At 45.7% G+C, this 25,112-nt stretch overlaps 1 long non-coding RNA gene across 1 annotated transcript in view; it reads left to right on the top strand.

Moving 5' to 3' along the window:
• The window catches only part of LOC127042904 (uncharacterized), a 347,285-nt gene extending 329,699 nt beyond the window's left edge, over nucleotides 1-17,586 (top strand). Inside the window, exon 3 of the long non-coding RNA XR_007772082.1 lies at nucleotides 17,222-17,586. This is a non-coding gene — a long non-coding RNA (uncharacterized LOC127042904). The remainder of the gene's footprint in view (nucleotides 1-17,221) is intronic.
• Nucleotides 17,587-25,112: the final 7,526 nt, after the last annotated feature.

The raw sequence follows: 25,112 nt of genomic DNA, 5'->3' as shown, positions 1-25,112 counted from the left end.
GACACAAACTTCCCTCCACCCAGAGTTGAAAAAATCCGGTTTCCTGATTGGTCCTCTGGTCAGGTGCTTCAGGTGAAAGAGACATTAACCCTTAGCTATCTGTTTATGACAGCACCTGATCAGCAAATAGGACTTGAATTAAGATACCAGCCACAGGCAAAGGTAAATGTATTTTAGTTTTGATATAGGTAGTACAGTAATTTGGACGATACTTGCTTTACTTTATGCTTATCTTTGCTCAATGACAAACATTAGTGTTCTGGAATCTCCTTTGTTCCCTTCAAGAGGGGAAGAACTTTACAGTGGCTACCACCCAGGTACTTACAACTATAACCTTCACTCTCACTGTCCCCAGAAAAGAGTTTGTATTAACTGCGGTGGAGGATACGGCAGTGCTCTTTAATGATAAATGCACACAGACAGGCAAAAACAATGGGCATCATATGCTGAATTAGAACCTTAATACTTTTTGCTAGTGAAAGAAGTTACTCCTTTCTTCCTGAGCTGGTATTGCTGTAGGTTGCCTAATATGGATATGAGTGGCATAGCACAAAACTGCTTACAGTTTTAGTTTCCTGGAGGTAACTTTTTGTTAGTGTGGAAACGCCATTCTGTTAAATTCTGACAGACCCTCTGTTCTGCTCCAGATATTCAAATTATTTTGCTACCAGCATAGTTGCTCTTTAATTTTATAAATACCATGTATTTCAGGTGAAGAAAAGCAAGATACTGTTACTCTTTCCCCAAGCAGGTAGCCAAAATTTGGGTTGTCCACTAGCAGGAGAAATTGATGATACCCGAGTATTTTCTTTGATGCAGTCTTGTTAATTGACAATGACTATACATGAAGTCCTACTTCCCTGACTACAGTAAGAATTGAAAGCAAAAGACAGTTTCTTTCCTCACTGTTCCAAATCTGCCTTTCCAGCCAGCACTCAGTCACCAAAGAGCTCTCTCTCTCTCAGAGCCACACTACCATCACTTCTCCCTTTCCAGCTTCCCCCACCTTTATACACGCTTACCCGAAAACAATACTCAGCAAAGCCATCCATCCAAACAGTTCTAATTCTTAAGTGGTCTCTCAAATAGATTCATAGACTAAATAGACTCTAGGACTGGAAGGGATCTCCAGAGGTCATTGAGTCCAGTCCCCTGCCCCCATGGCAGGACCAAATACTGTCTAGACTATCCCTGATAGACATTTATCTAACCTACTCTTAAATATTTCCAGAGATGGAGATTTCACAACCTCCCTAGTCAGTTTATTCCAATGTTTAGCCACCCTGACAGTTAAGAACTTTTAAAAATACCTTTGTTTTATGTGTAGCCTACTTAACTGTTTTACCATTATCTTAAATGAGGGGAGGGGAGGTTTATACTCAAGAGTTTAAAGGAGATGTAACCCAATCCACACAACAACAATACTGACTTCATTGAACAGGCTCTGCAAAATTAAGTTTCATTATAGCTACTATACTTATCTGTAACACTGATAATATTGCAAATGCAAAAAACATTTACTGACAGTAATGTCAAAAACCACTCTCCACACCAATGACCAGCTTCCTTCAAGACACTACTGACTTCCTCCAGAAACTCTGTATCAACAGCCTCCTTCAGAACACCATCCTTTCCGCCATGGATGTCCCCTCCCTATACACTAACATCCCTCACCATGATTGCATTGCTGCCTGCCTCAAATACCTACCAGATAACATACAACACTTGGAAATCCAGCCTAAATACATTGCAGAGGATGTTGTGAATGCCAGGACTATAACAGGGGTTCAAAAAAGAACTAGATAAGTTCATGGAAGATAGGTCCATCAATGGCTATTAGACAGGATGGGCAGAGATGGTGCCCATAGTCTCTGTTTGCCATAAGCTGCGAGGGTGACACGGGATGGATCACTTGATGATTACCTGTTCTGATAATTCCCTCTGAAGCACATGGCATTGCCCACTGCCATAAGACAAGATATTGGGCTAGATGGACCTTTGGTCTGACCCAATATGGCTGTTCTTATGTTCTTATGATTCTTTAACTGTTATGTCTGTTGCAGTTTTGCAAGATTTAAATCAACTAAGGTGATGGGGTATGATTGGTTAAATAATTGTTTCCTAATGTGATAGGATTGGTTAAATAATTGTTTCATAATGGGGTAGGGTTGGTGAAAAATACTGTTCTTCTTCGAGTGATTGCTCACATCCATTCCAGTTAGGTGTGCGCGCCGCGCGTGCACGTTCGTCGGAAACTTTTTACCCTAGCAACTCCAGTGGGCCGGCAGGTCGCCCCCTGGAGTGGCGCCGCCATGGCGCCCAATATATATCCCTGCCGGCCCACCCGCTCCTCAGTTCCTTCTTACCGCCGTGTCGGTCGTTGGAACTGTGGAGCGCGGCATAGCTGTCCTCCACGTCCCTAGCTCTCCTTGTTTTTCTATCGTTATCTCTATTGTAGTGTTAATTAGACTGTTAAGTAGATAGTAGTAGTTAAGTGTTAAGTAGTTGTAAATAGTTTTTCGCCGGGGGCTTAGCCCTTCCCGGCACCCGGCACCGGGCTCATGCCTGGTTCGCCGGGCTTCAAGCAGTGTGCGGCCTGCAAGAAGCCTATGCCCACGAGCGACCCCCACGACGTGTGCCTGAAGGGCCTGGGGGAATCGCATAGATCCGACAAGTGCCGCATCTGCAAGGCTTTTAAGCCAAGGACTAAGAAGGAGAGGGATCAAAGGCTCCGGACTCTCCTCATGGAGGCGGCACTTGACCCGGCGGCTTCGCAGGCCGTGATGTCGGCGCCGGCACCAGATCGCACCGGCACCGAGAAGACTCCCCGGCACCGACCTTCTCCGGCACCGGGGACAGAGCCTAGGCCGTCGAAGTCCATTACTCCGGCCAGGCACACCCGAGTGGAGCGCCCGGCCTCAGCATCGGCCGCGGCGCCGCCGGCACCGTCGACTCCGGGCCTGGCGGGTCCGTCGAGTCCGGTGCCGCCAAGCTCCCCCATGACATCTGGGGTCGAGATAGTGGTGCCATCTACACCAGAGACCTTCGCCTCGGCACGGGACCTCATAGCCATGACCGAGCCCACTCAGCTACCACCCCCGGTACCTCCGGTGCGGGTTGTGTCCAGAGGCAAGCCTATGATGTTGGCACCGTCCCGGGACTCTCGCTCTCGCTCCAGGTCCCGACGTCAGGGTCGCTCCAGATCCCGCCGCCGCTCGCAGTCCCGGCACCGCTCCCCTCAGCGGTACCGGTCGCACTCGCGGCGCCGGTCGACACCGAGACGATCGCGGTCAGACTCCAGCCGTCGTTACCGGCACCGCGAGTCCAGGAGCCGATCCAGACGTTCGCCGCACCGGTCGACCTCCCGGCGCCGAGCTGGTGGCAGGTCCCGGTCCCGGTCGACCTCCCGGTACCGAACCGGTGGCAGGTCCCGATCCCGGCACCGAAGCGGCGCCCGGTACCGATCCAGATCCCGGCACCGTGGCAGAACTCGGTCCCGCTCCCGGCACCGTTACGACTCCCGGCACCGGTCCCCGGCACCGAGACGATCGCCCGTGCCGGCCCGCGCAGACCCTTACCATCCAGGGTCCGCCCCGCCATGGCCCTCGAGGCAGCCGTCCGTGTCTTCGCTGGCGGACAGTGGGTACGCGCTCGGCACCGACCGGCAGGCGGCGCTGTTCAGCGAGCCTCCACAGCAGGACGCAGCCCCACAGCAATGGGGTTTCTGGACACCCTGGGCGTATCATCAGGCCCAGGGCCCCCAACAGCTCCCTGCTAGGCCGGCGACTTCAGAGCGCAGGGCACCTGAGGCCTCGTTGTCTCGCCCCCCTCCCTCCCCGGATGGGGAGGAAGGATCCAAGCAACAGGACTCCACTTTGGCTCCTGAGGCAGAGGCGAGGGCCGAGGGAGACCCCCCTTTAGACACCCTCTTGCCGGGGGTCTCCTCATCTTCTTCCCCTGATGAAGCGGTGGCTGGGACCTCCTCCAACAGCCCCCCCCCGCTGGACCTCAGGGCGCACCAGGACCTCCTCCGGCGAGTAGCCCAAAACCTGAGTCTACAAGCCGAGGAGGTCTCGGAGGTAGAGGACCCTATTGTCACCATCCTCTCGGCAGACGCTCCCACCAGGGTCGCCCTGCCGTTCATACGGACCATCCAGGCCAATGCCAACACCATCTGGCAGTCTCCGGCCTCCATTCCTCCCACTGCGAAGGGCGTCGAGAGGAAGTACATGGCTCCTTCTAAGGGCTACGAGTACCTCCACGTACACCCGACTCCGTGTTCCCTGGTGGTCCAATCCGTCAATGATAAGGAGCGTCATGGTCAGGAGGCTCCAGCCCCCAAATCCAGGGAGGCTAGGCGGATGGATCTCCTCGGCCGTAAGGTGTACTCGGCGGGGGCGCTGCAACTCAGGGTCTCCAACCAACAGGCCCTGTTAAGTAGATACGCCTTTAACTCCTGGGTGGCAGCAGACAAATTCAAGGAGCTGTTGCCACAAGACGCTCGTCAGGAGTTTGCGGCCATCCTAGAGGAAGGCAAGAAGGTCGCACGCACGTCCTTGCAAGCCTCTCTGGACGCTGCGGATTCGGCTGCCCGTACCCTCGCGTCGGGTGTAACGATGCGTCGCCTCTCCTGGCTGCAGGTTTCCGGCCTTCCGCCGGAGCTCCAGCACACAATACAGGACCTTCCTTTTGAAGGCCAAGGGCTGTTCTCGGATAAGACAGACCCTAGACTCAAGAGTCTAAAAGACAACCGAGTCATCATGAGGTCACTGGGGATGCACACTCCAGTGACGCAGCGCAGACCCTTCCGGCCGCAGCAACAACAACAACAGCGCAGGCCGTATCTCCAGTTCCGCCAGCGGCAGGACCTTAACAGGCGCCGCGGCAGGAACGGAAGGCGCAGGCACTCGGGGAACCAAGGGGGCCAAAACCAAGGCTCCTCTAAGCCCCCGCCTGGTCCCAAGCCTTCATTTTGAAGGTGCGCCCGAGGGCGCAGTAACAGTTTCCCCATTGGATCCTTTCCCCCCGTTTTCCAGCCGCCTTTCTTTTTTCCTCCCGGCGTGGTCCCTAATAACATCAGACCGCTGGGTCTTACGCACGGTGCAGTCGGGATACCGCCTGCAGTTTGTTTCATTTCCTCCTCCCCGCCCCCCTTCCTCGTCCCTCTTCAGGGACCCCTCTCACGAGCAATTCCTTCGGCAGGAGGTGCAGACGCTCCTCGGCAAAGGAGCTATAGAGGCGGTGCCGGAGAACGAGAAAGGCAAGGGGTTTTATTCCCGCTACTTTCTGATCCCCAAGGCCAAGGGAGGCCTCAGGCCCATCCTCGACCTGCGAGAGCTCAACAAGTACCTGGTGAAGTTGAAGTTCCGCATGGTTTCCTTGGGGACCATTATCCCATCCCTGGATCCGGGAGACTGGTACGCCGCCCTCGACATGCAGGACGCGTATTTCCACATTGCTATCTGGCCACCCCACAGACGTTTCCTTCGCTTCGTTGTGGGGTCTCTGCATTACCAATTTGCAGTCCTCCCATTTGGCTTGTCCACGGCCCCGAGAGTGTTTACGAAATGCATGGCAGTTGTTGTGGCGCAGCTTCGGCGCAGTCGTATCCACGTGTTCCCGTATCTGGACGATTGGTTGATTCGGGGCACGTCGGAACAACAAGTCTGCAGCCATGTCCGTGTGATCACCGACATGTTCGCCACTCTGGGCCTCTTGGTGAACACAGACAAGTCCACCCTGGCCCCCACACAAAGGGTGGAATTCATCGGGGCCGTCCTGGACGCCACTGTGGGCAGGGCCTTGCTGCCATTGCAGCGGTTCCAGGCCTTGTCGGCAATCGTGCAACGACTACAGACAGCCCCCCTGACGTCAGTGAGGACGTGTCTAACCCTGTTAGGCCACATGGCGGCCTGTACTTTCGTGACCAATTACGCTCGGCTCCGCATGAGGCCACTCCAGTTGTGGCTCATCGGTCATTACAGGCCGACAAGACAGCCACTAGATATGTTAATCACGATCCCCCAGAGGGTCTTAGATTCTCTCGGCTGGTGGCTGGACCAGTCAGTGTTGTGTGCGGGTCTCCCCTTCCACCCATCTCAGCCCTCGGTGTCCCTAACAACAGATGCCTCAGATCTCGGCTGGGGGGCCCACGCAGGGACCCTGAGGACGCAGGGCCTGTGGTCCCAGGAGGAGGTGGGGCTACACATCAACATGCGGGAGTTGAGAGCGGTCCGTCTTGCTTGTCAAACGTTCTGTCATCAGCTCCAGGGTCGTTGTGTCGCGGTGTTCACCGACAACACGACGACCATGTATTATATCAACAAGCAGGGCGGCACCAGATCCTCCTCCCTGTGCCACGAGGCGATACGACTCTGGGACTTTTGTGTAGCCCACTCCATTCACCTCATGGCTTCCTTCCTCCCCGGAGTACGGAACACGCTGGCGGATCGATTGAGCAGATCCTTCCTGTCACACGAGTGGTCCCTTCGCCCGGACGTCGCCCTCTCCATCTTCCGGAGGTGGGGTTATCCCCGGGTGGACCTCTTCGCGGCCAAGGGGAACAGGAAGTGCCAAGCGTTCTGCTCCTTTCAGGGCAGGGAACCCGGGTCGATAGCGGATGCCTTCCTCATCCAGTGGTCGACCCACCTGTACTATGCATTTCCCCCATTCCCGTTGGTCCACAGGGTCCTTCTGAAGGTGCGCAGGGACAGGGCTCACGTGATCATGGTAGCCCCGGCGTGGCCCAGACAGCACTGGTACCCCATGCTGCTGGACCTGGCCATAGCCGACCCAGTTCCCATGCCCCTTCATCCGGACCTGATTACCCAGGAGCACGGGACCCTCTGTCACCCGGACCTGCAGTCGCTGCACCTAGCGGCGTGGCTCCTGCGTGGCTGACTGGCTCTGAGCTGCGCTGTTCCACGCCGGTGAGGGAAGTGCTCTTGGGCAGCAGAAAGCCGTCCACAAGAGCGACATATTTGGCCAAATGGAAGCGATTCTCCTATTGGTGCGTGGAGAGAAATCTCCGCCCTATGGAAGTTTCAGTAGCCAACATCTTAGACTACATTTGGTCCCTCAAAGGGCAAGGTCTGGCCATATCGTCGTTACGAGTCCACCTAGCGGCTATCTCCACCTTTCACCCGGGTGCGGATGGTCACTCTGTTTTTTCCCACCCGACGGTGTCTAGATTCCTTAAGGGGCTGGAACGTTTATACCCTAACGTCCGTCCCCCTGCTCCAACCTGGGATCTTAACCTGGTGTTGTCCCGACTCATGGGGCCCCCCTTTGAGCCGTTAGCTACTTGCTCCCTGCTTTACCTCTCTTGGAAGACGGCCTTTCTAGTAGCTATCACCTCAGCTAGACGGGTGTCGGAACTCCGGGCTCTTGTGGTAGACCCCCCATACACGGTCTTCCACAAGGACAAGGTGCAGCTGAGACCACACCCTGCTTTTCTCCCCAAGGTGGTCTCAGCTTTCCACGTCAACCAAGAGATATTTCTCCCGGTTTTTTTCCCGAAACCTCACTCCTCAGGCAGGGAGCAGCAGCTCCACTCGCTTGATGTCCGTAGGGCTCTCGCGTTTTACGTGGAGAGGACCAAGCCCTTCCGCAAATCCCCCCAGCTTTTTGTAGCAGTAGCGGACCGCATGAAAGGGCTTCCTATCTCCTCCCAGAGGCTATCCTCTTGGGTAACGTCCTGCATCAGGACCTGCTATGACTTGGCCCACGTCCCTACGGGCCGTGTGACTGCGCATTCTACCAGGGCGCAGGCGTCGTCGCTGGCTTTCCTCGCCCGTGTGCCCATCCAGGAGATCTGTCGGGCAGCGACCTGGTCATCGGTCCACACCTTTGCTTCCCACTACGCCCTGGTCCAGCAGTCTAGAGAGGATGCGGCCTTCGGATCTGCTGTGCTCCATGCCGCGACTTCTCACTCCGACCCCACCGCCTAGGTATGGCTTGGGATTCACCTAACTGGAATGGATGTGAGCAATCACTCGAAGAAGAAAAGACGGTTACTCACCTTTGTAACTGTTGTTCTTCGAGATGTGTTGCTCACATCCATTCCACACCCGCCCTCCTTCCCCACTGTCGGAGTCGCCGGCAAGAAGGAACTGAGGAGCGGGTGGGCCGGCAGGGATATATATTGGGCGCCATGGCGGCGCCACTCCAGGGGGCGACCTGCCGGCCCACTGGAGTTGCTAGGGTAAAAAGTTTCCGACGAACGTGCACGCGCGGCGCGCACACCTAACTGGAATGGATGTGAGCAACACATCTCGAAGAACAACAGTTACAAAGGTGAGTAACCGTCTTTTTTGTAGTACTTTAGTCTAAAATGATTGGTTAAGGTATAATTAAGAAGGACCCAGGTTTTAACTATATAAACTGGGGTGCAAAAGGAAGTTATTTGGAACCTAACTCCAGGATATGGCCCAAGATCAGAGCTGCCAGACCTCAACACCCTGCCTACCATACCATGCAGAAACTGGAGCCCTGGACGATCTAATCTTAACTGGCCACCAAGAAAAGTTTGTCTGCCTTATTGGGAGTGGTGTGTGTTGTATGCTTAGTGTGTATTCTGTTTTAGTAGCTGTTAATAAACAGAGGTTAAGGATATTACTGTGGAAGGCTTTCACTAGTAAAAGACCACGCAGACCTGTAGAGCCCTGAGTCCACCCAAAATGGGTGTTAGTTCTGAGTCCATCAGGAATGGGTGTTAGCCCAAAGCCCATGGAGGGGTAGAGCCTGAAATTGTGCTGGTAACAGATGGCCAAATAAAAGTTACATGGGGCAACCTTACATCTGGCATTTCCTAAGTTTTGAGTTCTTGACTTCGCACTCTTAGCATTCTTTTAGGCAGAGCATAACTAGGGATTTTTGTGCCTGACGCAAGGGACAGGGGCGGCACATCCGGCTCTTCGGTGGCGAGTTCTTCTTGGAAGGAAGGACCCACCGCCGAATTTCTGCCAAAGAGCTGGATGTGCCACCCCTCTCCCTTGCCGACGACCGGCAGCAATTCGGCGACGGGTCCCTCTCAGAGGGAAAGACTTGCTGCCAAATATCCGCTGAAGGAGAGACTTTCTGTGCCCCTCACTTTCCGCGCTTGCCTTGTCCTCGTTACAGCACTGCTTTTAGGTTTTGTTTGTTAGTAATTGATAAATAAGTACAATCAGATATTAGCCAGTAAACAGAGGTCCAGCTTCTCCCTGACAAGTACAGCACAGGAACTTCTCAGAATTCCATCAAGACAGCTTAGTATTCGGGAAGACTGTTCCTGCTTCTTTGAAGCCACTGCATCAACTTTTGTGCTGCCTGGGTACCTGCAAAGGTTATGCATTTCCTCCCTGCCCGATGTTGTGTCATTGATCAGTTTTTCTCCATGTTGTGCAATAGTCCTAACCCGTCAATCCTATTGTTCCAGCCTGCCTACCCACTGGTCCAAATTCTCTGCTGCAGTAAATTGGTGCAACTCTGTTACTTTCAATATCGTTTCATGCATTTTAACCAGGTGAGAATATGATCACTCTGTCTAGGACTTAAACTTGCTGTTAGCACATTCTGCATGCCTGAATCCCATCTTGGATTTACAACTGTCAAAGTTAGACTCAGGACTCTCAGTTTGTCAGACCACTCTGTTTTATTAGCACAGCACTCTGCTAATAACACCCAGATAATGTGAGCACCATGCAAGACACAAACTATCTTATTTATACAGATAAAAGGGCGAGCACTTAACAAGATAACAAAGGAAGCAGAATCTGATAAGTTTACCTGGGCTAGGCATGCATATCTGATTTCCTTACTATTACCGATCTTCTGTTAATGTTTTGCCATTAGCACCCTTGTTTATGCCTAATGTTTCTTTTCCTGGCACCTGTATTTCAACATTTCTTATTTCTGCTTAAAGGTACATACAACATTTCTTTAATCCATTCTTATTTTTACAATATAATTCATTCTACTTTCACAATCCCTCCTTTTGGTCAAGCTCACGCCATGACCAACATTTTACTGGGTTCCACGTATTAACCGTTCTTTATCTCTTTGTTCATCAGCGATATTCAAAATCATCATATTAGCACTCTGTTTTGGGGCAGTCACCTGGGTGGCATGCCTTACACGATATTGGATACAACAGGAGACTAACAGAAAACATACAAAAATTATTAGGATTCCAAACAGGATAGTCAGGGCTCCCTGAAACAACCAGATTCCTATGCTAGAGAAATTGAACAGGTTACTTAGCCACTTTCATAAAGAACTCGGCTCTTTATGGGGAACATATGCGATCTGTTCTAAGTGGCTAGCGCGACCTATTATCTCATTGGTGTTTTTTTTTTCTTTTTTTTTCTTTTTTTTTTCAATGAGAGCACAGTACCCTCCTTTGGCTGCCAGCACTATGTTCAATGCCTGATGGTTTTGGAGGGCCATCTGTCGGATCACCCCTGTTTCTTTGGCCAAGGCTTTTAAACTTTCTCCAATTTTATTTGCCATTACGTTAACTACTACTTGTAACCTCAGGAGCCTTTTTTTTGCATGGTGTATTACTCCCCCAAGTGGGATAAAGGAACTGCCAATAGTCTCTGTCCAGGTGTCATTGCTGTTCCATATTGTGTTAAAAGGACGAGGTCCTTCAGTGAGGTCTGGGGAATTGAGTGGGATAGCCAGGACAGGAACACCAGTTTGAGAGCGGGCTGGGATGTGGCTGCAGACCTAGCATTTAGAAATATTAAGGGTCTGAGCTATCCACACTTGCTGCTGGATAAAAGAATTGTCATTGTGGATTCCCCAGACCTTAAGACACCAACAGCCGAGGAACAGGCGCCACCAGAGGCGCATGTTGGAGGCAGGGCCCTTCTGGTTCTGACAACCTCAACTGAGGAACCGCAGTCACAGTTTTACGTCCACCAGGCAGCAGGCGCTAGGCTCACTAATGCTTCTTCTTGGGCCTTGCTTTAGGTCATCATCTGCTTCTGGCAACCCTTATGAGAGCGTAGATTGTAAGGTATTGCAGGCTGTTCCTCTACATCTTCTTCTGCAGTCAAAATTGACTCTGCGTGGTCCTGAGGTGATTGGTTTGCTGCGGGTGGTGCATTCTTACACTGCGAAGCAAGTATCTACTCTGCGATGCCAGATAGTTTAACAACTGCTGTCTGACTAGTAAGCAGTACCTGATGATTCTTTGATGTTTTTTTTTTTAAGTTTCTTTGCTTCTTTCCTTGACACTGGCTATAACAATGGCCTTCACACCTTATCTTTTTCCTGATGCATACATTTCTCATTCACACAAACAGATTGAGAATACAAACAGTAGTATTTTATATCGAGCAAAAAGGCATTGCAAATTAAACCTTGCTGTTTTACAGTTAATAACCAAGACAATTTACATTGAGACCCAGGCCTTCAATGTTTCTTTAATTTACTTAACATAGACACAATAGAGAATCCTGTCTCTTACTAACTAAATCTTAAAACAAAGAAATGTATATTTAACTAGAGTGCCTAATTTGTAATACATATAGGAAACCATAGTAGACATTATAACACATCCTAAAATAAAAGGGTGGCCATAATCACTTATAAGGATTGTTCTGATCTGTCATTCCTTTCTGCTATTCAAAAAGGGTGGCTGACAGGATGAAATCAAATCGTACATTAATTCTTATAGTACATTATAAAATCCAGCTCCTACATATCCCCCTTTTGTCACTAAGATTATTAATCGCCAGTGTCACTTCTTATTTAGTCCGCATAATAGAAAATACTGGGAGGTGATTTGGGCCTGTGGCTCTAGCTTTGCATACATTTGTTTTATCCAACAGCACATTTTAAACATTGCAATTAAACACATACAATTTAAAACCAAAAACAATTAGGGGTAGTAACACTAATATGCTAGTAGTTGTGGGAGACCATCCAGAAAATGTTATACCAACGGTAAGCTGTTATGTCTTTCTGCAGTGGCAATTCTTAACATGTCTCCATTTGTGTGTATAATATGAATGGTTCCGTTTCCCACATTGGTGTTTTTTTTTCTAGGAACTATATTACCTTTTTACCTTTTAACAGATGATTGGTAATTTTTTGCCATTCAATGCCAAGACTGATAGAGAACTCAGCTAAATCAGTGCTTATAATTAAGCTGAGACTTGTTGTTGTTGTTGTTGTTGTGGCAAATAGTAAACGTGATCATTGGTAAACACAGTACTTATATTACATTTACATTTGTCTTCTGGTGAGTTACTAACACTTTTTAAACACTTTTCCCCAAGAATTAACACATACACATAGCCCATTATACAGTACTTTGGTCTCATTATTAATTTTATTTCACATACAGGATTCTAGTGAGATGTCTTTACTACAGGGCTTTGGAGCAACAGGCATGGATAAGCATACCCACTTTTGAGGAGTCCACTTGCTACAACCTCTGGTGTCCAATAGTTTCCCTTTCTCCCCAGCCCACTGGCTTGAGGTCCAGGGCAGTCAGAAAGATCCCAGGTGCAATCTGGGGAGTTGTCATAAACAGATAGTTAAGGGTTAATGTCTCTTTTACCTGTAAAGGGTTAACAAACAGGGAACCAAACACCTGACCAGGGGACCAATCAGGAGACAAGATACTTTCCAATCTCGGTGGAGGGAAGCCTTTGTGTTTTTTGGGTTTTGCTTTGTTCTCTCTGGGCTCTGAGAGTGACCACACGTACCTACAGGCTCTCTAATCTTCTATTCCAATTTTGTGAGTATAAAGGTAGAAAGGCGGTATAGTCTTTTTATTTGTTTTCCTTTATTTGCAAATGTGTAGTTTGCTGGAAGTATTTTAAATTGTATTTTGCTAGGAGAGAGGCTTCTTTCTAGTTTCTATAAGCTGACAGACCCTGTAACTTTTTACCATCTAAATTGCAGACATTTACCTTTTTTCTTTCTTTTTTATTAAAAGCTTTGCTTTAAGACCTAATTTTTTTCTCCTAGTTAAGGCTCAAAGGAACTGAGTCTGTGTACACCAGGGAATTGGTGGGGAGAAGGGAAAGAGAGCAGGGGGAAGAAGGGAAAAGTGAATTTCCTTTTTGTTTTAGATTCACGGAGTTTGAATCTGGATTGCCTCTGGGTGAAGGGAAAAGAGGAGCGGGGAAGGTATCATTTCTCTCTGTGTGGTGATTCAAGGAGTTTGAATCACGGTGATCTCCTAGTGTACCCAGGGCGGAAAGGAGCTGGGAGAAAGAAAGGAGGGGGAAGGGAAATGGTTTATTCCCCTTTGTTTTGAGACTCAAGGAATTTGGGTTTTGGGGTCCCCAGGGAAGGTTTTGGGGGAGACCAGAGTTTATCAGGCACTCTACTCCAAGTCCTGATTGGTGGCAGCACTACAGGATCTAAGCTGGTAATTAAGCTTAGGGGAATTCATGCTAGTACCCATATTTTGGACGCTAAGGTTCAGAATTGGGAATTATATTATGACAGGAGTGGGCTAACCTTCCATATCTTTGCTTCCAGAGCCTGTTGGTGTGCGATTTTAACAACAATTTCTTCACTTAACAAATTTTGTCTCACTGTACTGGAGACATACTGCATTTATTTATATTGATAGGTATCAAACAATGATTTTTCCTTTGCTTTAACAGATGCATCAAAACCTTAATATTTTCTGATATTACCCAAAACATCTTATGTTCTAAATATCTGCATTTCAGTACATTCCATAGCTATTGCAGTATGTTTTTTTACTTTCATTTGTTTTTGTAATAGGTTGTTCTGTAGCTGGTATTAGCTTTTTCTGATTTTCTCAAAGACAAAAATAACATTTTTCTACCCCTTTCGGGGTGGCATTGATTATCGCTTAAAAGATTCCTTTCTTTTACAAATACCCTTGCTGATTGTAGGCAAAACAGAGGAATTACCCCCCATATTTTCCTGTGTTTTTTGTTCTATAGGCAGGCCAGGTTTTAATGGGTTCTACTTTTTAAGGGTTATGGGGAAATTATTCCACTGTTTAGTTATTAAATTCATGAGGTGGTGTACCTCAAGTTTTTCTTCTTATATAGCAGACCAAGTTTGTAATGTTTTTCCTGCTGTGTTAAGCTTTAAGTTTATTCACAGGTAATAGCTGAAAAGCATCATTACCATATTACCTTCAAGGATTTTTCAAAAAATCATACACACTATACATTGTTACAGGGGTACTTACTAATATTACATTTATTTCAAAGTTTAATATTAACAATAACATTTAGCATCAAATCTCTTAAAGGGATCTTGTTATACCATGTCTTTTATTTAGGCAATTTCTTTTGTGCTGGCAGTTCTCACCTTCCTTTATCAGTTAGGTAATTTGCATCAACACAGGCTTGGCTTTTGGATTCAAAGCCATCAGCAGAGCTCAGATACTCTGTCTTAAAAGGGACACAATCAGCTTCCACCAGAGTTTTGATTTCTTTCCATTTTCAACTCCTGCTTACAAAACACACAGAGACCTGAAAAAGAAAACACAGTCTATTGTGGCTCTTTTTGGAGCCCTAATAGGATTTTAATTCAGTAGCATGTTTCATTTGCATTTCTTTTACCCCTTTCTACAATATACACTGCACATGTCCTAGGGAAAATGCACATTCCTTCTATACTACAACTTTTTTTTTAAACATTAGCCATATCAATTTTTACATAAGGTGTAACTGTTTCTTTTGTTCTTACAGAGTTTTCATGTACCCTTATCAAAGTGGCAGTCTGATTACACAGAGCCATTTTAAGGCTCAGTGTTTTTAACATTGCTTCTTTTTGTTTTGTTCACCTCTGCTGTTGCTTCAGAGGGTCATTGTTAATTTCTTATTCTTTCACTACAGCTCTTATCTGCTATTGTTACAAAAAAAAACCAACTAAACAAGCAAACAAAAAGACTCCAGAATCTCTCCCTATTCTCCTGATTTTGACTGCCCTATTGCAGCCATGACTTGGTCTTTATTTAAAAACATTTTAAATTTTGTAAAGAATCAAGTTACCCCTTAAGGGTTAAATGCTAAATCCCAAAGCCAAACAACACTAATTACCTGTGTCTTGCAAAAAGGTCTGTCAGTTTTGCAACTTTGAATTAAAGAGTCAAATAAATTTTTAGTGGCATTAAAAACAAAATCAATTTATCTTACACCTACAAAACAGGAGTTTTACAAACCAGATGTGCTGGTTCAGATTCTTAGAACTTTACATATTTTCACAGACAAATAGATACATGCACATTCTCTTTTCGTTAACATTCCTGTACACCGCTTTGTTTTTACATAGCTGTATATATATTTGGATTATTTACAGGCATTCTTTTGGAAAAGGGCCCATTTTTCCTTCAGAATGGCTGCAAAGAAACCAAGAATTCTCTCTCTTTAACATGGTCCTTTTTAACATTTCTACAAAGTTTAACTGCTTAATTCTCTCCAGCCTCTGTAGAGTTAACTTTTCATTCTCTTTCCTTAAATCACTTGTTTATCTCCCTTCATGAACTCAAATTTAACTATTTTAAGTATTGCTCCAGGGATTCATGCCTGCACTTACTGCTTTTCTTACTCTTGACACTATGCCCTTAAGGCTTCCAACCTGTTCTTCAGTTTTTGTTTTTTTTTTCAATCTGTTGCTTGCTTGCTTTTCTGGGCCCGATCCTGCTTTTTCCAATGAACTGTTTGCGAGTGATATTGTGGTCATTTCACAATTTTTTTGAAAGAAATGTTTAAGGAAAGGGAACAGGAAGGGTGGGGGCTAGTTGAGGAGCCCAGAATTAGTTTTTGAGGCAGACAACAAAGGGGAACAGAACAAGGGGCTTTTTGTCCTTTTTACAGTGGGAGTATGAAGGGGTTGGGATCGATCCGGGCTTTGGAGAATGGGGTAAAGGGGAGCACTCGGTCTGGTGGTGGGAGAGGAGGCTTTTAATAAAGCTTTTAACTTATTATTTGAATAATTGAGAGAGGCGAGTTTTGATTTTGTCCACCTACGATTTGCCTCTTCCCAGCACTGCATGAAACAATTAACCTCTCCTTTAGCCAATTTAGTTTTAAGTTGGCCAAGTTTGTCCTTTAAGACGTCCACTTGGTCTTTGTTCCAAGATTTTAACAGTGGCCACGAGTTTTGGGATCCCCCTGAGTTAGCCTAGACCATTTTTCCAGAAATTTACAGGAGTCTGGACCCTTTTTACAGGAGTCCGGACCCATCCTAAATACATAAAATGAGCCAGCGTTCGTTTAGGGAACTGTCCCAACTTAAGACGTCTGGATACCCATACAGGAGGACTTCACACACCAATCACACAAGAAGGAAATTCGGGTTTGTCCAAGTGATGCCCAGTGCAACACACAAAAGGAGCCCACAGGCTACTGCCTCAATCGCCCTTGCTTTCACACTAAGGGTTTTACCCAAAGTGCGGTGCGGCTGCGATTGTGCAGATTCCACTCACTCAGACTGTGGGGACAGGAACCCCTTGTTGGCCAATCCCTGGACGGAGATGGTACCCAGACTCAAACACTCCACAGGAGGACAGATAGACACAGAGACAGGACGGTCCTCAGTCCGGACAAAACACAGAAATAATTACCTGATCAGATTCCTGATGTCAGATCCCGGGATCCCTACCAGAACAGAGTGGGAACCAACAGGTTCGATGGCATAAACTTCACTGTGGTTGTGCGCCTTTCCGTTCTAGTGGAGGACCACTTGGGCCAAATGCCCAGGTGCCGGCTGCCACGGTCATCCTAGAAAACGGTCGGGACTCACACAGCCCCAGTGAAAACAGTTGCCATCTCGGTGGGACCTCCAAATTGTCAAAGGGCTTGTCTACATCACAAAGTTGCAGCGCTGGTGAGGGGGTTACAGCGCTGCAACTTAGGAGGTGTACACATCTGCAGGGCATCACCAGCGCTGCAACTCCCTGTTTGCAGCGCTGGCCGTACTCCCGTTTTGTCTCGGGTGTAGAGGATCCAGCGCTGGTGATCCAGCGCTGGTAATCAAGTGTAGACACTTACCAGCGCTTTTCTTGACCTCCGTGGAATAAGCAGGTATCCCAGCATACCTGAGGAAGCCTCTGGTAATCAAGCTGGTCTCCTTCCCCGGTTTGCTCTCGCGTTCCCCGAACCCCGAGCAAGCAGGTCTCCTTCCCTGCGGTTTGCTGGGTGGTTCCGGGAACGCGAGAGCAAACCGCGGCGAAGCTGGTCTCCTTCCCCGGTTTGCTCTCGCGTTCCCCGAACCCCCGAGCAAGCAGGTCTCCTTCCCTGCGGTTTGCAGGGGGTTCGGGGAACGCGAGAGCAAACCGCGGCGAAGCTGGTCTCCTTCCCCGGTTTGCTCTCGCGTTCCCCGAACCCCCCTTGAAGCCGCCCAACAGCGCTGCAGTGTGGCCACATCTAACATCACTTGCAGCGCTGGTTGCTGTAAGTGTGGCCACTCTGCAGCGCTGGCCCTATACAGCTGTACTAATACAGCTGTAACAACCAGCGCTGCAAAATTGTAGATGTAGACATACCCAAAGTTAGACTCAGGACTCACAGTTTGTCAGACCACTCTGTTTTATTAGCACAGCACTCTGCTAATAACACCCAGATAATGTGAGCACCATGCAAGACACAAACTATCTTATTTATACAGATAAAACGGCAGCACTTAACAAGATAACAAAGGAAGCAGAATCTGATAAGTTTACCTGGGCTAGGCATGCATATCTGATTTCCTTACTATTACAGATCTTCTGTTAATGTTTCGCCATTAGCACCCTTGTTTATGCCTAATGTTTCTTTTCCTGGCACCTGTATTTCAACATTTCTTATTTCTGCTTAAAGGTACATACAACATTTCTTTAATCCATTCTTATTTTTACAATATAATTCATTCTACTTTCACACAATCTTTAAATCAAATAAATATATACATTTACCTAATGCTGCTTTTGCACCTCCACATCTGGATCTGGCCCAGAAAGTCTGCATCTGTGATATAGGTATTTAGGTACCCACTCAACTTACCACATTTAAAAAGAACCTCAGCCTTTGAGAGAACAGGTGCATGCTATGAAATCAGACTATGCAGTAACCGTTGTGTGTTCCCAATTCATGTGCCATTAAGCACTGAGTCATTAATCTCAGTAGGTAGGGTACTTCAGTATGCCCTCTAATATTGTTAAATTTGAGATAATGGGGGACAGACTTCTCAAAAAAGGTTAAACTTAAATCTAAGAATGCACTTCATATCTGTACTACTACTCCTACATTGTTAAAGAGGCTGTTTAGTTTTATTTTCTGTGCAAAATACCGTCAATGGAATGTTTAACAAATGTAGGAATTCTAAACCCAGTTTTCAAACTGGACACTTAAATTTGGTGCCCAAATGAATATATAGGCTCATTAAATTGATAGTTTTGCACCTAAATCCCCACTCAAGTTTCAAATGTGAGATTTGGTGCCCTGATCAGATGCTCTCCTTTAAAAATTGGGGCTAGTGTATGCTAAAAATAAGTGACTGTGCAAAATAGAAAAAAAAACCCTTTGATTACTATATCATTGTGGGGGGAGGGTTATTTTTATATACTTGAAATGATACTTCAAAAGGTTACCTTTCTTATCAAGTTGTAATTATGTTGCATAATGAAACCTGTCTTTAATTTTAACACTTGGCAGTATAAAATCAATGACTCAGCGCAGCACTAACCTACAAGATACAGATCTTGAGAGAAACACAACTCTTGAAATGCCATATCCAAGAACAAACCTCTGTCAGAAGAACCTTTATGTTCTGTCTGCCAGATAGGAACCTCTTTAAATGCTTCAGGTAGGCTTAGCAGAACAACAAGTCATCTCTCAATGGCCTCAGCATTCTCAGGAACACATATTTTGATATGAATCCCTTCAAATACCTATCATTCCATTATCTATAAGAAATGATACATACATGAATAAGAGAATTATCTACAAAAATCCATTTTCATTCCAAAAGCCTAGACTTAACTATTCATTTAACTAATCTAATTTACAATGGTCAATTTCTTAAAAGGTAAGGAGTATTATTAGACCAAATCCATATTTCTCCTTCTGAGATGGAACCCCCGGTAAAGATAATTTAAGAAAAAAAAGCCAGCTATTTACAATTTAGTTAAATAAACCAAATCAAAAAGTGATCAATAGGTTCTCAGACAACGCTAACCAGTCCATCATCCTGTGTTCTTTAAAAAGTCTTTGTTGCTCAAAGCTGGTTGAATACCTTACAAGCACTCATTTTAGCAAAGTAAAAGATGACCAAAAAAAATCTCAAGAAGTGAAAACCATCTGTTTGTTTATGCAACAGGTTAAAAGGTTGACTTTGCTGTCATTTTTGACACTATATCCCCATTGAGCAACATATTATATGATATTGTTTGATCTAGAGCTGCAAATGAAAGTGAACACAGATTGGGATGAATCTGGTTACTGACTGATTAAATCTGATATATTCTCTGTATCTGAAAAATGGTGAATCAGTCAAAATTCGGTCAGTATTTTTTGGACAGTACTCTAGGTAATAAGAAAATTTGAGTCATTGGATCAAATTAATCCTTGGTATAAATACATTGAAATTAATGGTTTTACATAAGGGACTAATTTGGCAGACTGAGAGTAATAAAATCATCCCATATCTTACATTAATCCCATTTTGAATCTTTTATGGAGCACCTGGCAGAAGTTAAAGCAAACTCCCAGCATGCATCAACCCATCAGACTGTGAATTTCAAGAATACAGATTCATGAAATCCTGATGAAAATTGCACTAACAGAGAGAATTTTTGACCGTTGCCAAGCAGTTGTTTTTAATATGCATTAATCTCATGGGAAGGTTGAGGCTGACAGTTTGAAATGTTGCAAATTCATGGATGTCTGAAGAATTTATAACCAAATCATGCCGTTATTATTTAGGTAGAACTCCTTATTAAAATGAATATGGACTTCTGCTTAAAAGCTGCCGGTACAAAATAGCCATGGTTTAAGCCTAGTTTACATCATTAATTCAGTGCAGCATTGAAAAGAGAAGAGAAATTAGCGTATGTAATTGGTCCTACCACCTCCAGATTAAATACAAACCGCCTCAAGCAAAGATGATTATGTAAACATATTTAACTACTGTTATGAAAAGGATAGCTTTGTGGGCAATGGAATGAGCATTCCAAAGAGTGCAATTGATGAGGTAGATTTACAGAAAGAGTGAAGAGGAGAAATGAAGATTAATAATGGAGATTAGAGACCAAATGGGGAAAACCAGAATTAGGATTAATATCCCCCAGATAAAATAAAAAGAGACCTACTTTATGAGTCTGATAAGAAAAGACTGAGAGAGCAAGCAAAAAAAAAAATGAAATGAAACTGTAGTGAAAAACTAAAAATCAAGAAAATGAAAAATAAGATGATAGGCTTTTGAGAGGTGATCTGCTCTGCTGAAAGCTTTGTAACAAAGACAGCCATAAGAGGAAAGAAAAACAACAAAGGGCCCAGGAAGAGAAGTGGCAGTGGCAGGTCCAAGTGAACTAGTTATTGGAAAGGACAGCAAAGTGTCTCATGCTTGCAGCTGATCACACAAGAGCATATTTAAAGCATTATCATAAGATGATCCTCCTGATTTACCCCAAAGCCAGAAACAAAGTCAGAAAGTTCAATTTATTTACTTCACCAAAAGTTACAGAATTCCAATTTCTGCTGGGAAAATCCAAACACCCCTAGTTTATAGCTATATATTTGTAAAAAATTACATGTGTATATATCTGATGCTGCTGTTCATAAACCTGTCTATCCAATTCCCTAGTATTTTTATTCATGTCATTTGAATTTTTGAGCTGAAATAACTCTCTGGTATTGAGATCTCCCAAATGTCTACATTCGGCCTTAGCCTATTTTCCCATCTAGGACAATAAAGTGATCATTGAATAATGACCAAATAGGATGTTTCACTGCTCCAATAGTTACCAAGTGTATATGGGTCAGTCTATTGCAATGTTTGAATATGGTTGTGAAGAACTGAGGTAGCTGATACTTGAGAAGGTGCAACATGTAACTGCACAGACATTTGGTTCATTCTGACTCTGCTTAGGCTTCTGGAACCATTTCCTTCAGACTGGGCATGCTTAGAGGCTCAAATACTAAAATAATAAACCCCACACTGACATCATGTCATTTCATCTACATAGGCACTCCCGACCAGTACTGTAACATATCGATTTTTACAGCCTCTTCCAAGGATAAGGGAGGGAATAAGGAGCAGGAAAAAGGACACCTTGAATAGGGAATAGCCTCTTTATCCTGGTCAGCACTGAACTTTTCCTTTAAGTTGCCCACCACTGTAGCTCCATTGGTGGAAGCAAAGGTGGGGGTACTAGTGGAAATAAGGGCTCACAATTTTAATCAATATGTCATCAAGACCTGCTTAGAGGTCTAGAAGACAAAGTGGGTGAGAAACCAGTGGTTGGTCTGTGTTATTCAGACCATGTTACAACAGATTGAGCTGTGTACATAACTGCAACAGTAGAAGAAAAAGTTCAGTGTAGATACAGGCCCAGATGCTATGATATAATCAAAAGCCACAGTGGCTATTACTTCCACCACAAGGCACATTTTCTCTGTGCCTCAGGTGACCAGATTCTCCTCAACACCTCTCTTCCTTACTGTGACTCAAGTCATCTCCCAACATAGAAGCAAATCTAGTCAGACCCTCACCAAACTGCCTTCTTAGCTCAGAGAAGACAACTTTACTCGTCAGCCTCCAACTTAAGTTCAGCTCCTGTAGGGTGTAGGGCCTAATCCTCTGAAAGAAGGGAGTGATGCTGGATGTTACGTTGGCAATGGTGGTCCTACTTGGGGTGATGTAAAAAAATGTTTCTGGTCCTAGTGTGGGTTTAGAGATCATCCCCTATTTGAAGGAGTAATTGCTTGTCTGGCAAACAGCTATTTTCTCTTTATGAAACAGCCAGACTCCTCTGATTCAAGTTCTGACAAATAGGTTTAAATTTGCTAGTTGACATGCAGTGCCTGTGAAGCAGGTCTTTATATTTTCATTAGAGCGACATTTATTAGTACACTGAACTGCCTTCAGTACATTTTTATTTAAAGAATAAAATAATCTAGTGTTAAAATTTTACACTCTTGTTGTCTACTTCAGCATGCAGTTTAGAGAGCAAACGTTTCTGTCCACCTGAATCATATTTTTGCTGAACTTATGCATCCATCTGAAAGACTGTTTGGCTGCAAGATGTATAGGCTGCCATACAGTTCAGTTCCTTTCACATGAAAAGGGAATAGGTGACGCTACCATATTGAAGCGAACAAATTGCATTGCATTGTTTTTCAAGCCCACTGCTTCAGTACTGAAAGAACTTACTTCCTATAGACCACCTCAGGATCTATGTATGCAATATCTGCACCTCAGTCATTGTTTCTTAGCGAGTTATGTTCACTTTCAGGGGAGAAAATTCCTTTTAAAACAGTAGTGACTCCTGCTAAGGCCTGGTCTATACAGCTGGTGGGGGGGCGAGCTAAGTCAGTCTAAGTTACACAACTTCAGCTACGAAAATAGCATAGCTGAAGTCGACGTACTTAGAACTACTTACTGCAGTGTCTTCACTGCAGTGGGTCGACTGCTGGTACTCCCCCATCAACTCCACCTACACTTCTCACTCCGGTAGAGGACCAGAGTCGATGGGGGAGTGCTCAGCGGTCGATTTATCACATCTTCACTAGATGCGATAAATCGACCCCTGCTAGATCAATCGCTCTGGAGGTAAGTGTAAACATGCCCTAAGTAGGGAATGATACTGCTGGGTTTCCAAATGAAACTCAGAAAGAAAGTGACATACTTGGGGCAGGAGAAAGAATAAAAGGATCCTTAGTATTATCAAAGATGTATGAGGATCTTCGGGGAAAAATGATGAAAGAAAAAATCCTCTTAAATAGGCCATGAATGTGGCAGAGTGTGGGAATTACAACTGGGTGGTGTTCTGTGTAGTATGAGGAGTCTCCCAGGAGATACACTGGACAGTAACAAAGACCAACTTTTCTCTGCCAGTTTTCTTTTCAGTTACAGAGGTAATTTATTAATCTGATGGAAGAGAAACAGAGCTATTGGAAGCCACTTATCAGGCACAAGTGAGGGCAAAAATAGGATAGGGTATTTTAATGTTAGGCATGTAATCATTAAAATCAATTAATATGAAATGTAAAGTGCTGAAACTTTTCCTGGAAGGTTTTGAAAATCTTAAATTTCATGTGTGCAGCCAAGAGCTCAGCACTCATTGACACCTGTTAAAAGTCTACTATCATTTATGCTCAACCCTTAAATTGCAAATAAACAGAACACTTTCACAAACATCCCCATGCGGAAAATGTATTCTTTGAAAGCAGAACCATATTTGTTCTGTATATATACATGCTGTACTGCTGAATCTGGGCTTTATTTGCTGTTTACATTGGTTCCAAGGGCTGTGTTAGTGATATTGAGGCTATGTGAAAGGAGGGTGAGGGGAGCCAAGGCCCTGACTCCTGAAGTGCATGCTTTAAGGGCTCCTGCCTCAGCTACCCCTGCAGTGCTGCCTTGGTAAGTGGTGCTATGGAGAGCCAGCCTTTTAAGAATTGATGCCCAAGATAGCATGTGGCCACAGAATTTTTAAGGAGCAGTAATAAAGTAAGCCACTCTTGATGTGTCAAGTCTCCCTCATGCCACGGAGCCATTACAAACAGTAGAACTGTTGTATGCAAACTAGCTGTAGAGGAAAGAGGGTGACTGCCTGAATTACCTTTGATATCACAATGGCCCCATTTAAGAGTAACCTGAGATGTTGAAGTGAGTTGCCTGTAGCCTACTAATCATAAGTTAGATACAACCTAATTTCTTCAAATATAGACTATGCCTAAGATTTCAATGAATTTTAACCACATTGAACATTTGAAGAAGCTGCGTCATTCCATTATTAAGCTCATTCAAGACAAAGAAAAGAATGACTCAGATGCAAGGGTTGAATCCCTGCTTTAAGTGCAAAAGGGAATTCAACATTAATTATGGAGTCATGACCAGTACCTATGAAATAGTGGCTAAAAGAACAAAGTTGTGCATGCAACAATATGTACATCATGAGCTTTCTCTCCGCCTGACCTTCCCCCCTCTTCACCACAGTCTGACCTCTTCCCATCTATCTCACCTGCTAAATTCATCTCTTGCTACATTATATCTAATTTAGATTGTAAGCTGGTTGGGATGGGGATCCATCTTTTTCTGTAAAGTGCCACGTGCATCTATGTCACTAGCTTCATAATTAACACAAAAGCCATATGTAGTGGGGCAGTTACCCCACTCTGGCCCTGAAGAAGTTAAAGGGAAACACGGATGAGGCCTTGGCCCAATCAGGCCACAGCAGGCCCTATAAAAGGTCTGCTAGCCAGGAGCTCAGGCAGAGTGTCTCTCTAGCTGTGGAGTGAGATGGGCTTGGTTGCTTGGGAGCTCAACAGGGTACCTAGAGTGGAGCAGGGATGGGGAAAGGCCAGAGGAGCTGGGGAGCTCCAGGCTGGAAAACCTGCAACCCTTGGTAAAAGCCAGGAAGGGTACTGGGGTTGCAGAGGTGCAGCCCAAGGTAGGCAAAGGCAGCAGGTCCAACTCCCCCTTGCGGATGATGAGTGGTATAGACTTCAGTATGTCCCAGTGAGCAGGGGCTAGATGGTGACTGGCAATAGCCACTGAGGCGAGGTGGGGGTAGAGGGTTGGGGGTTCCCCTTGGTGGGGAGACCCAGAGAGTGGGGGTACTGCCAGGGGGCAGCACCCAAAGTAAAGGGGCACCGGGGGCCGAGAGGGACAGGGAGGCCAGTGGCAGTGGGACATTGGCCAGAAGAGGGCACTCTGGAGCTGGAGAGCTAATTCCTAGGACAACCAGCAGGAGACACTGCGCTGCACTGGTGAGTCCTCGCATTGCTACACCTTATTTAAAAGAAAGTTAAAATTCTACAAACTCAAAAATTAGGAAGTGCCAGAATTAAGGGTGCCCATGCAACCTCAGTCTGAACCCCTTGTATGTTTGCATTATGATACAGTCTTTAATTACATGATCACATACTTTTTCCCTACAGTACCACTACTTCATTCAATGCACAGGATGAATGGTG

This window comes from Gopherus flavomarginatus, chromosome 1 (genome assembly GCF_025201925.1).
Source record: "Gopherus flavomarginatus isolate rGopFla2 chromosome 1, rGopFla2.mat.asm, whole genome shotgun sequence".
Taxonomy (NCBI): Eukaryota; Metazoa; Chordata; order Testudines; family Testudinidae; genus Gopherus; species Gopherus flavomarginatus.
This window is presented reverse-complemented; position numbering and strand designations above follow the sequence as displayed.